The 13451-nt window shown below is 36.3% G+C and overlaps 1 protein-coding gene across 7 annotated transcripts in view; it reads left to right on the forward strand.

The window, feature by feature from the left end:
- Nucleotides 1–13451, forward strand: part of LOC122560108 (extracellular sulfatase Sulf-2-like) — a 305717-nt gene that overhangs the window by 109948 nt on the left and 182318 nt on the right. For 2 of the 7 annotated variants that reach the window (XM_043710352.2, XM_043710348.2), the window contains exon 3: nucleotides 12731–12830. The exons of 3 other annotated variants lie outside the window; for them this stretch is intronic. The gene's annotated coding sequence lies outside the window, so the exon portion shown is untranslated. Of the gene's footprint in view, nucleotides 1–10413; nucleotides 10433–12730; nucleotides 12831–13451 lie in introns of those variants that run through there. 2 more of the 7 variants (XM_087994902.1, XM_087994899.1) reach the window with 2 other exon arrangements.

Consider the following 13451-nt stretch of genomic DNA (forward strand, 5'->3'; position numbering starts at 1 on the left):
TAATCCAAGGTCTGGTCTAACAGAGTACTATATAGTTTCAGCATTTTATCATCTTACCTTTAACAATATCATTCTATTTGCTTTGTTACACTGACTACAGAAGATGGGCAGAAGGTAACGTTTTTGTCCATTAATCTGTCAATAGACAATGCATCTCAAAAGGTCATGAATGGATTTCAACTAAACCTGGTACAAAGATAGAGCATAGCCCAGGGAAGAACTGATCATATCTTTTTACAAAGGGTTGTGGCTGGATTCTAAATTTTTTTTTAAAAATCTGTTGACATTATTTGTCAATGTTGTGGATTGCCTGTTCATTGGTGTAATTTGTCATACATGTCAAAGTGTAAGCAGATTATTCAGAGCAAGATGTTGAATATGGCATTGGCCTGAACTTTGTAGTCATAGAACATCAACTAGACAGGGAAACACCTTGAAGAAAAGATGTATAATTGCAGTTAGCACAATGTTTCAAATGTATGTATCTACTGAATGACCTATTCATTTATGATTACTGTATTAGTGACTGATAGATATTGCATTACATCTGTGAAAATTCTTGTATTGTTTGCAACTTCATCCTGAGCTACTTTGACACTTATTATGGAATATCTGCATTACTATTTTCCTTTGCTATAAAATTCTGTGCAATTGGTGATATTAAATTCAGTAAGTGGGCATAATAATTGAGTTACGTAAAATACAAGTCCCAGGTGTCTCCTCCGATTCCAATGCCTCTCTTTCACTTGGTATTGTATGCACATTGATTGTTTGCATTAAGCTTCTGAATCCAAGCTGCTAATGTAATTTATATAGCGGGGCCTCCAAAACAAAATGTCCTTGTCACCAAATCTATCTGACATAACTCTCTTCCAACAAGTAACTATTGTTTCCCATCAGCCAATGTATTACTCACACATAGGTAACGTACTGAGTCACACCACTTTCTTTCTGAGGAAATTTTGTTAAATACTTTTTAAACGTAAAGGGTCACTACACCTTTCCTTAGTCCACTTGGAATGTCAAAATAAAAAAAAAGGCAAAATCATTCCCTCATTCGAATCACTGAATATTGTTTAATTGATTATTAAAGCACAAGTGTCATGGTTGGCATTAAATGCTTTATTGTCTCATTTGCACAGCATTAAGATTATGAATATAACACCTCTTTAATTTTCAACTGCCCTTTTTTCTTCTGCAAACCAAAAATGCTTTGCTAAACATTTTTGTCTTTGAACTAAGATACTTTGGGTAATAAATAGTAATATATTTTCTTTAACATAATCTAGCAAATAATGCAGTGTGTCATTCTATAATTTTCATTATTAATGATTCTGAAACTAATTGCAATACTTAATGGTGGAAAGTAAATGAGACATTCAAAAGTAGTACACAGCCTTTTTGTGGAGATTATCTTTAGAAATGCTTTTAGCTAGTTTCGAAATAAATATGCTACATTCTAGAAGAATAATCACTGCATTTGACATTTCGGATTCCAAAGTTAAACTAATCCAGTAAAGAAGGCTGATTGATCTTTCAATGTTTTTTTTTCTTGTGGGATTGTAGTCTTTTTTTATGACGAAGTTTATTCTGTGTTATACCATTACTATAGCATCAGATTTTATTGTCAACCATGACACTGGTCTAAAGACATCAAAAGCACTCAACCACACTTCTCTGTAGCAGTGTTCTGTCTCTGATGGATCAGAAAAGTTGCACGATCAGCTTCCATTTGCCACATAAAGTGGAGAAAGTGGTTTGTTGTTTTCAGATTACAGATAAAATAGAACTTTTCATAATGTAACTTAAAATATATTTCTGGCTTCGTCTTTGTTGCAAATTGTGATTCCAAGACTTCAGTAATTAATGATCCTCATAATCATTAGTATTTAAAGAACTACCCCCCCCCCCCCCCCCCCCCCAAACAGGATTTTACTTATGCAAACCATTAACTTGTATCTATTTTAATTAAAACAATATTGACCAATGCTTGAATAAATAATAAGAATGTCAGCATTGGATTGTTACTGGCAGAGTGCTGTGGGAGAGGTTTGTGGTAAATACAGTCCTTCTCTATTAGCCAACCCAAACTAAAGTGAAACAGCAGACAGAGGAAAAAAGATAAAGATGATTTCTTTAATCAGCAATTACAAGTGTACTGCTAGCATTTATTATAATACAAGATGGAAAGTACTTCCGAAGCTTAAAAAAAAGTAAACTTTTATAAAGAACTATGTATTCTAACATCTTGCATGTTCATCCTCATATACTTTCCCTTCACTGAGATCATCCAAAACTTCAGACATCATATCTTTTGAAGCAATCTGTAATGGGCAGATTTACACTGAACTTTGTAGATGTCGTACAGTCATTAGAAAGGTACACATGAACACGATGAAAATCTGTAACAGGATTGTGAAATGGAGTAACTGAGACCAGAAAATTGGACTAATTTAAACAATAACTGGATGCTGTAATTGAAAAATGGCAAGATGCTATTCTGGAAGCTTAACATTAAAAGCGCTGAAGAACTATATTCCTTTGTCTCCTTTTTGATTCTGCAATTAAATCTATTTGCTTTTTTTTCAAATATGAACAGCACAGCATGTAGCCTTGCCTCTTGGAAATGCATATTGAGAAATAGCAGGTGCACTTTGTTTTCTCTGCCCGTATTATAAAAAATCATGTTTGCTTGTAATTTCCTGACATTATCAGACAGGCTTTTTACTGGCAGCGTTTGTCAGAACGCTGGTACTTTCAAGCATTCATCTGCTGAAAAACTGGTTCATAATTGTCAAGTATTATCAGTCCAGAGATATTCTATAGCCTGGACAAACAGTTGAATTAAACAAATGCATCATCTTCTGTGAAACTGCTGGACTAATTTTGCAATTCATTGAGGAGCCATGTTTTGGGGAGCTTGGTTAGACTACAATGCTTTGGCTTTATCTTTGGTTTATGAGCAATGGGATTTTGAAATTAACCCTCACTTTTCTGGAATAGTGCACGCTTATTTGTGTGGTCTAACTCCATCATTATAATACATTAGAAAACCTTACAGGACAGGTTACAATTGACAGGTGCCAATTTCGGATGAGAGAATAAATTGGTCTTAAATATTGGTCATTGATGTTGAATGAAAATTTACGGAACAATTTAAATTTTGGGTCATAGAAACGTTAATCTAAGTGCCACTGTGTGTTGGTTTAAACACTATTTCAGTAAAACTGTTGTTAACAAGTCTGATTGTACAAGGCACATTAATTAAAATCAATCATTTGAAAATATTCCCATTCAAGAAATGCTAGCAAACAGAATTATTCATTATGTTTTGTACTTAAAATAATTTTGCATGGAGAAGCCATTGGTCAGTAGATATCTTTGGTTTTGCTTTGGTTAAAATGTGTTTGTAAAATGATGCATGTTAAACATCACACTTAGAGACCCAATGAACATGGCAATCACTTTTTCTGAATTCTCCACAGAACCAGTGCATGATGGCATGCTATCCTGTCACATCACAGACGTGAAAATGTGAAACCTTTTAGACTTTGAATCAAATCACTGTGCTTTTTTGGCTCAATGACATTTCAGTGCTGAAAGAAACATGGGTCCTATTGGAAAGCAAAGGGCTTTGGTTTTGTATTTTTGTCATGATCTCTGTAGGCTTTGTGCAGCTAATTAATTTCGTGCAGTATGAAAGAACTGCAGTAAGGCACAAGGCAGCTATGATACAAGGAGAGCTTGGTTCTTAGAATGGTATTTTACCCTTTATTTAAAGAACTGTTGTCCATTTAATGACTCAAGTTTTTTCTGGTTTTATAATGCTATCATCTGTTTCAGGATGGGTAGTTTGATGCTATTACTGAACAGTGATTTTTTTTTAAAAAAAATTGAGCATTTGATTAAAGATTACAAAATCAGTAATACATGGCTTTTCTCTAACCTTTTTGAAAGACCTACATTAAAACAGATTAATCAATCGAAACCTGCAACGCCATTCAAAGTGATTAAAGACTTAACAACAATCCAGGTTTGTTCAATATGTCGTATAAGTTGTATGACACTTTGATCTTTAACTAGAATTTCTCTGTCCTATGATCCTGCTGCACTAGCCAGCTGGCAAAGAAACAACTCTCTGAAAGCTTGTACTTTCAAATAAACTCATTGGACTATAACTTGGCGTTGTGTGACTTTTAACTTTGACAACCCCAGTTCAACACCCACACCTCCACATCATACATTAAAAGGTTTACATCAAGCTGATTTTGTTTTTTCTATATTACTAAATATGATGTCACAAAACATAATGCTTTAATGGGTGAATTAAAATGTGAAGCCTTGGCTTGCCCATTTATCTGTTGCTGTTATTATCTTCATTAACTGAGGAGCAGACTTCAAGTACAAAGAATTATGGTCCAAACCAGATTTGATGCTGCATTTGAAATATGTTCTATCATTTGAGTTTCAGTACATAAACTGCAATTCCCATATCAGGTAATTCTCTCCTGTACTGCTTTCATTCTACATCCAAGTCCTACTCCACATTAGTTCTGAAATTTTAGATCTAGAAGAGGCCATTGCTTGCTGGTAAAGACAAAGGCTATTGGCAGCGGCTCCACACTAAAGATACCTTATTGTGTTCCTGTATTCAATAATACTACTTTATATACCTATTTATTCCTTTCTCATGATGAAGTTGACTCTATTTAGAATGATAAATTGATGTTTTTAGATTATATACCCTGCTTGATTTTTCTTTCCCTTAGTTTTTGCAAGTTTCTTATCTTCATATTATCTTGTCACTGGCATTATCTTAAATCAGTATTTCACATTTTTTCAATTGATTGTGAAGATTTTACGTTGTGCCTTTATAAATGCATTTAATAATGATGCTCATTGCATCTAGATAAAAAGGAGAATTTGAAGTCCAGAAATATGCATTTACATTAATACAGTGAAGTGAGAGGTCATTCATTGAGATAGGCAGACTGCAATTATCCTTTATATTGGAATGCTCATGCACAACATTTTTCACTGTAGCTGAACCTGTGAATTGGTGAAATAAATTATTGTCCTACTTGAATTTATTGTCAATATTTGCAAAGCATCAATGTCAAAATAACCATGCAAAGTAGAGGGAGCAATACTGTAAATGTTATTTGCTTAATCTTTCTATAATCTGTTATTAATTTGATGCTAGAGCCAGAGTCTAAGAGCTATACAGCGTAGAAACAGGCTCTTTGGCCCGACTTGTCCATGCCACTAGATATCCTAAATTAATCTAGTCCTATTTGCCAACATTAGGCCCATATCCTTCTAAACCTTTCCTATTCATGTACCTATCCAGATGACTTTTAATTGTTGTAATTGTACCAGCCTCCACCACTTCGTCTGGCAGCTAATTCCATACACACACCACCCTCTGTGTTTAAAAAGTTGCCCCTTAGGTCCCTTTTTAAATCATTCCCCCTCACCCTAAACCTATGCCCTCTAGTTCTGGACTTCCCTAACCCAGGACAAAGACTTTGTCTATTTACCCTATCCATGTCTGTCATGATTTTGTAAACCTCTGTAAGGTTCTCCAATGTTCCAGGGAAAATAGCCCCCGCCTAGTCAGCCTCTCCCTTTTCAGAGGAGCTTTTATTATCTGGCATTGGATTAACCGAATTTCGGATTATGCAGACAACGTCGCAAGGGCCCGATACTTGGCTAACAATGTTATCCGGCATTCGATTAACTGAATGAAATACTGCCCACCCGTGTGTTTCCTCTGTATAGCTCAAATCCTCCAACACTGCAACATCCTTGTAAATCTTTTCTGAACCCTTTCAAGTTTCACAACATCCTTCATATAGCAGGAGACCAGAATTGCATGCAATATTCCAAAAGTGGTTTACTCAATGCCCTGTACAGATGCAATACGACCTCTCAACTCCTGTACTGCAAAACACTAACCAATAAAAGCAAGCATACTAAATGCCGCCTTCATTATCCTATCTACTGCAACTCCACTTTCAAGGAACAATGAACCTGCACTCCAAGGTCTCTTTGTTCAGCAACACTCCCCAGGACCTTACCATTAAGTGTAGAAGTCCTGATCTGATTTGCATTTCCGAAATGCAGCACCTCACATTTATCTAAATTTAAACTCCATCTGCCACTCCTCAGCCCATTGGCCCATCTGATCAAGGTCCCGTTGCACTCTGAGGTAACTTCCTTCACTATCAAATTGTGGTATCATCTGCAAATTTACTAACTGTACCACCTGTGTTCACATCCAGATCATTCATATAAATGGCAAACAGCAGTGGACTCAGCACTGAACCTTGTGGCATACCACTAGTCACAGGCCTCCAGTCTGAAATGTAATCCTCTACCATCCTCTGACTCCTATCTTCAAGCCAGTTCTGTATACAGATGGATAGCTCTCCCTGTATTCCATGTGAATGACAGGTAGAGCTGGTCTATGACAAAAATTGAATCTTTGGGGAATAATCAATAGTTGCTCCCAAATTTCTCTTTCCTATTGTTCAAGGTGTGAAATGCACAGATATTATTTCACTCCATTTAACTCTTCCTTAATGATCTAGTTTTTCTGCAAGTGTACATTAAGTTTATAAGTGTACAAGGTGAAAAGCACTCGCCTGAACAGAGGCTGAAAATTAGTGAGGAATCGGACACCATCCTAATTTGAAATACTAATTACCAGTACTATCACTTGAAACCAACCTGACTAGGTAAAATACATATGGAATAACTTAGTGACATACTTAAACAAAACCCAAAAGAACTACAAATGTTGGAAATCAGGAACAAAACCAGAAATCGCTGGCAAATTTCAACCGGTCTGGCAGCATCTGTGGACAGAAAATCGACTTAATGCTCGATGTCCAGTCACCTTCCTTCAGAGCCCATGTCTGATACTTTCAAGGGGACTTTTGTTACTTGGGGTCCAAGCAGCTGATGGAAAAGTCCTGAACAGTGGAGCAAGTAAAACCTGGGGATGCACAAGAGATCAGAATTAGAATACCACTGAGTGGTGTAGGGCTAGAGGAAGTTGCCAAAATACCAATCAGTGGAAGGACGCACTCATGGTGACCTATTTGCTTTGTTGCCTATGTCAGAAAAAGTAGCTAAACTGCCTTCATTCAAGCATTGCGAGCCAGTTGACCCAAAGAATAAGTGTTGCTAGGTGTTCCTTTGCAACTGCTAACCCACTTAGAATGAATGTTTTTTTCGTAGCTGTCCACCCAGCAGTCAGTCCAGAAACCAAAATCGTAGGTTCATGAAACTCAGTGTGTGGAACTGTTACTTTAGGTGTCTTCTCAATTTTTTTTCTCTCTTTATCAGCATAGTAATGAGATGAAAGATCTAATGACAGTTGCAATGGTAAGCAGCCTATCTTTTAGTTAATTATATATTTATACTTTTATAACATTTGTGTTGGCCTATGATCATTTCACGGCAGCACTCAAAGCACTTCTAATGATGAGTAATACTTTGTATTTTTGAAATAGTTCTCATCAAACCACTCCTTGTGTCTACGTAGAATTTAATATCAAACAAAGAAGCAATTTTGATTGCCAAGTTTAAGTTTGATTTTATTCTGAAGGTGTCTGTGAAGTATTTATTTCCTTTTTCATGTTAACATACACTTGTTTCCCATTCATTTTCTGTGGAGGGTGTGGTGGAATCTGTGCCAAAAAAACCAAACCCAGTTTTATTAATACTTGCTATGCATGATATTTGTTGCTGAATGCATTATTAGAATCTACTATTACTTTTCACCTTGTTTTTTTTCTGAAAATAGGAAATAGTTATCATTCCACAGCAAAGAAGGTGCTTTATTATCATCCTTTCTTCAAACTTCTTTATGATGTTGCTTTTCAACATTTTTTTCAGATAAAAGACTGAACTGAATGAACGTTGCACATTATGCAATTTATGTAACTTGATATTGTTTATAATTGCCGTTTATTATTCTATTCAAGCTCGCTCAGTTAGAAATTTATGGCATTCATCAGTTAGGATCAACGTTCTCTGTATGCGGCCTTTGCTGGGTTCCATGCATGATTGGCTTCTGGTTTTGGATGTTGCTGTTTCACATGGACCTCAAGTCCGGGCACTGATAAATAAATTAAAAGAGCATTGCTTGGGATGCTACCACTCAAACTGTGCAAGCACACTCTCTCAAACAGCTACAGGAAGCCTTAAGATTCTATCTTCTCAACACTAATTTTTTTGACCAGTATCATTAACATGCCTAGTAATCACAGGTTTTCTCACAATGTTCAAAATATGCAATTTTCAATGCAGTATATAGAGTTAATCCATTATGCTACATGATATTTGATTCAATAAATTGTCAAATCACAGCCTATCTATAATACTTCATTCTTAGTTCTGCTAATGTTTTGATTTTAATTTATCTTAGTGTAAACAATGCTATTGTCTATTATCAATTCTCGAGGTAGTTCTAAAAAGATTAGATAATCCAAAATGAATGCTGGTAGTTCCTGCTGGAAGTACAGACCTCTAACCAAAATGCCATTTGATAAATTGATATATTGTTTGTTTAGGTTTAAGTGCATCCTGCTCATATCCACAGGATTTTAAAGATGTAGTTTGTCAATGTTTGGAATGTGCTGTACTTTCAGAATTCCACCAACAATGATGGACAATATTGCCTGTAATGGTGGTTGTTTTATCATTAAACGATTACTTTCACTGAAAAGTTAGATTTTTAAAAGATTTTATTTTTTTGATCATTATTGTAGTTTTGCTGCCTTTTTCATAGTGTCTGGAATACACTAAGTCAGTGCAAAACAGACCAGAATACTGAATATTGCTTCGATCAAGAATGTCTTGAGTGACATTAAATTTTTGAAGGTGTACTTGGCCCATTTTTTCTTTTGTCTAGAAGAATGTGGTATGATGTACACTTTCCAAACTGAGTCCTCCTTTGTTTGTCTGTAAAGTAATTGGTATATCTTCAAATAAAATCTGATCTAATAATTCTGTGTGAAGTCCACATGTTTTTACGAAGAATAAAATTAAACCATGATCTGGTGCAAACCTTTTGAATCTGATGATTATCCTGAAATCCATTCTTTGCTCTGTTAGCTGTTGGCAGCATTCCCACCTCTGAGATGGAACACTGTCAAATCAAAACTCTCGTTTCAATGCCACAGTGAGGGAGTCTTGTCAGAGGTGCTGTTTTTGTGGATTCAGTATTAAACGAAGACCCTATAAGCTCCCTCATGTGGACATAAAATCCCTTATCTTAACAATATCTTAAAGTGCAGGGAAGTGATCCTTGGTATCCATTACTGCATTTTTTTTTTTTTGCTCCTTGAACATCATTGAATAAACAGATTAATTAGTCATTAACCTTCTGCTGTTTGTAGGAGTTTTCTGTGTGCAAATTAGCTGCTGTGTTTCATTCAACAGTTAGTTGAATAGTTAGTTAATTGAAAACTGCAAAGCTACCCATAAAAGTACATGTCTTGAAATATATTGGACATTATTTATGATATGTAGCTTGATTTTACTGATGTACAGATATGAGCTGCTATCTGATAGATGGCTGGTAGGTGGCTCAATGATCTGGTCTGCAGCAGAAAACTTCAGCTAGACAGCTGAAGTTGGCAGGCAATTACTTGGTACTTTGTTGCAATAGACTTTGAAAAGTCAGTTGAGAGAAAATCCCTCGAGCTTGGTTGCACTATCAGAACACTCTGCCAAATTATGTGCACATACAGATGGAGTGGATTCTTCTATGACAATACAATATTACTTTCTGTTTAGAGCCACTGACTTACATCTTTTAGATGCTTTTGCTGAACTAATGTATTTTCTGGCATTTGATCTTGTTGGCCAGTTACCAAGATTCTTTTCGTACAAAAATCCTTTCTTTTAAATTAAAGATGTTTGTTTTTTCTTTCTGTTTTACTTTCACGTGTACTTACCCACCTGGTAGGGCAATGTTGTGTCTGAAGTTGACTGTCACCATGGTTAAGGAATGGTAAACTGTTTGTTTGACTTTTGGCTGATGGAAGATAGGTTGCTGTGTTACAAATTTCAATGGTGCATCTATTCCACTGGGTGAAACAACTAGTTGCGCACATTATGCTGGATTCTCCAACAAGTTGCTGTCACATGCAGATTATTACGCTGCTTTTTTTTTGAAGTAATAAAAGAGCTCTGCACTTCTGACAGGAAATTCCAGACACCAGTTCCTTCAGAAATGCAGAGCTGTACTTTAATTCTGACCAATCCCGTCCGGTATTGAATAGTTAGGGAAAGCAAACCATGCCCACTTCCACAGCCCTCTGTGACTGTATTCTGACATTTAAATGATCAGCGTCACAAGGAGCCACTTTGACAGCTCTGTGAAAGAACAACGACACAAGTTGGCATGCTGGAATGGGTGAGTAGGGTGCCAAGTGAGTAGATTGGTAGGGCCCTTGGTGGCAAGGAGAACTGGTAAGTGAAGAAGCATTCAAGGGAGGCCGGATGTGTGGGAGATATGAATCTTAGCAGGAGATGGTGCTTATTGAGCTAGTGGTGGTAGGGAATGTTAGGTTCAAGGAAGATGTCACGTCTTGTGGCAGAGGTGGGGATATGGTTTGTTGTCATGTCTGGGCAAGGGGAATGTTGGTTTAAGGTCTGGGGAGGTGCAGTTGGGGTTGGGGGTTGTTAATTTGCAGGTCAGTTGATCAATTATTTAAGAGTTAGACGAGATTTTTAATAGGCTAAATTTTCCTGAATACATACCTACTTAACTACAATGAAGCATTCTCAATTCTCCAATTTCCATGGTTACTTTTGAGGTTAGCAATTGCATGGGCATTACCCAGTGGAATCTTCAATTGTGTGAGCAATTCCCTTGGCGTCTGTTGGAATGGAAATTCCACAGGGTCCCTGTGCACAACTCCCATCTAAGCTTCAGAAATGATTATCTTGCTCAGAAAATCATTATAGGCAGATTTGAGTATTGGATAGTGCTGCAATTAATGTCTGAAGCAATTTAAGTATGGTTTACACTGTTATGCCAAAATGCACTTTATGTATTGTTAACAACTTTCTGAAAGTCTGAAAATTTAGAAGACTAAGGGAACCTGACGAAATGCTTAAAATATGTGGTGGAATGTCATGTCGCAAATAACAGGAAATGTCTTCATTGATCTTCAAGTTACTAATGTGATATTACTTATTATTTAATATTAAATTAATTATAGAAGAATTAAAGAGAAATTACAAAACTCTTTGTTCACAGAGATAATGGTTCAAGTTCAGAATTCTCTTCAATGAATTATTGTTTAACCAGATATCATAGACTCTGCTCAACAGAATGAGACAGCTGGTTGCAAAAGAAGAAATTAGATAGTGATGGTGAACATACAGGATTGAGCTAAATGATTTTAAAAACAGGAGGAAACTACTCCGTTTGACTGACCAAGAAGTTAAGTTCCTTGCTCAAACATTCTGTGGCTCTTATGTTTAAATTTATATTAAGAGGGTTGCCTTGTTGGGAGCCTATCGTGTTGTTGGAGGGTATGAGTTCAGTATTGTTGACTGTCGTGGAATCAAATAATGTTGTTCAATATTACTGTCATCTAATGCCGTAGGAGAAAAAGTATAAGTTAGAGTGTACAACTGAATTAGAAGCAGGACTAGATTGCTTGGCTTTTTGAGCTTGCTTCACCACTCAAGAGATCATGGCTGATCCCAGGGATGAAGGGCTTGTCATATGAGGAGTGGTTGAGCACTCTGGGTGTGTGCTTAATGGAGTTTAGAAAGATGAGGGAGGATCTCATTGAAATTTACAGAATACTGAGAGGCCTGGATGGGCTGGATCTGGAGAATATGTCTCCATTAGTAGGATAGACGAAGACCTGAGGGCACAGCCTCATGGAGGAATGGCCTTTTAGAAATGAGATGAGGGGATATTTCTTCAGCCTGAGGATGGTTAATCTGTGGGAAGTGTTGTCACAAAAGTCTGTAGAGACCATTTTAGTGAGAGTATTTAGGACTGAGCTAGGATCTTGATTAAGTGGATCAAGAGGGGAGAAGGCCAGAGAATGTTCACAGTGCACTAGTTGTGATCTGACTAGTGCCTTGTATGGTTTCAGTGAGACATCCTGGTTTTTATTATCCATACTATTTGAATTAAAGGCCAACAATCCATTTGCCTACCTATTACCCATGGGACGCCACTGCTAGTTTTTGAGAGCCTTCTGCATCTGAGCTGCGCAACCTCTCAGCATTTTAATTTTTTTTTATTCTTCCTATCAAGTTATGGAGTGCATAAAGTCATTTTGACTTGGAACCTGCACAGGTATAATATTGTTTTACATTAAGTTGTCAACTCATACAGTTTCCCTGTGATAAGGTCCAACAATGGCTTTATTGGTACATCAATAATAGTTCAGTTATGAAGTTTAAAAATGCTGTTTAGTAATGTCATCCATAACAAAATCCAGTAACCATGCTTTATGGCATCTATTGATTGTCATCATGTGGTCCAATCATTAATGGTGTCCAGAAAATGGTGTTTATGACACAACAGTAATGTTGTTGAAGTTACCAGTGCTCAATAATTGCATACAATAATGATGTTCATGCGTAGTACTCAGTAATAGTGCCTTTGTTTTCATTTTTAAAGGATCATAGACTTTTTTCCTTTAGATGGCATTTTTTTCAAACTATTCTGTTGCATTCTTAGAAATTTGCGACAGACGACCTGATCTTTCATTTCTGGGAACTGTAGAGCATTGGAATACTGGAATCCCGAAAAGTCATAATCCTGTACTGAGTCTCAGGTTGTAAGTAGGAACCTTCTCTTTGTTACTGTAATAGAAAATCATTGTTTTAATTTTAAATTTAAGTTACTTGTTCTTGTGGGATTCTCATCTAGTCAACAATAAATGACATTTTTGGGCATGAACAGGAACAAAAATTATAAATTCTCAATTTTTACGGTTGTCTTGAGGTATTTTGAAAATACTTTGTGACTAGGAGGTAGTGGTTTTTAACTAAGATAGTCAATACTGTCCTTTTGTGTACCGATATCATTCTGTTTTCTCCACCTGTTCTAGTGGAAGTACGATATGTAAATATTAATGAACATTGCACAAAAAATAACAATGAAAACTGGAACTGTACTACTCCAGGATTTTGTTTGAATTAATTTGTTTGCCAACCGTTAAAAGCAGACAGCTCAAAATTGAAAGACTCTCCAAAAGCAAATGCATCTTTATATCACTTGTTTAATGTCATAAGACATTCCAAATCAAATGAAGAATGTTGCTATAAGGGAAAGGTGATATGGTAAAAAGCAAGTCTCTATGATCACATGATAAGCAGCTCACTCATTATACCAGGTCACAGGAATGAGGTAAGCTGGGAATTGAGGGGTTGTAAGGCAAGACCATGCTTTTATCCTC

Source organism: Chiloscyllium plagiosum, unplaced genomic scaffold (genome assembly GCF_037043375.1).
Source record: "Chiloscyllium plagiosum isolate Xiang-an unplaced genomic scaffold, Cpla_swu_hap1 HiC_scaffold_15, whole genome shotgun sequence".
Lineage (NCBI taxonomy): Eukaryota > Metazoa > Chordata > Chondrichthyes > Orectolobiformes > Hemiscylliidae > Chiloscyllium > Chiloscyllium plagiosum.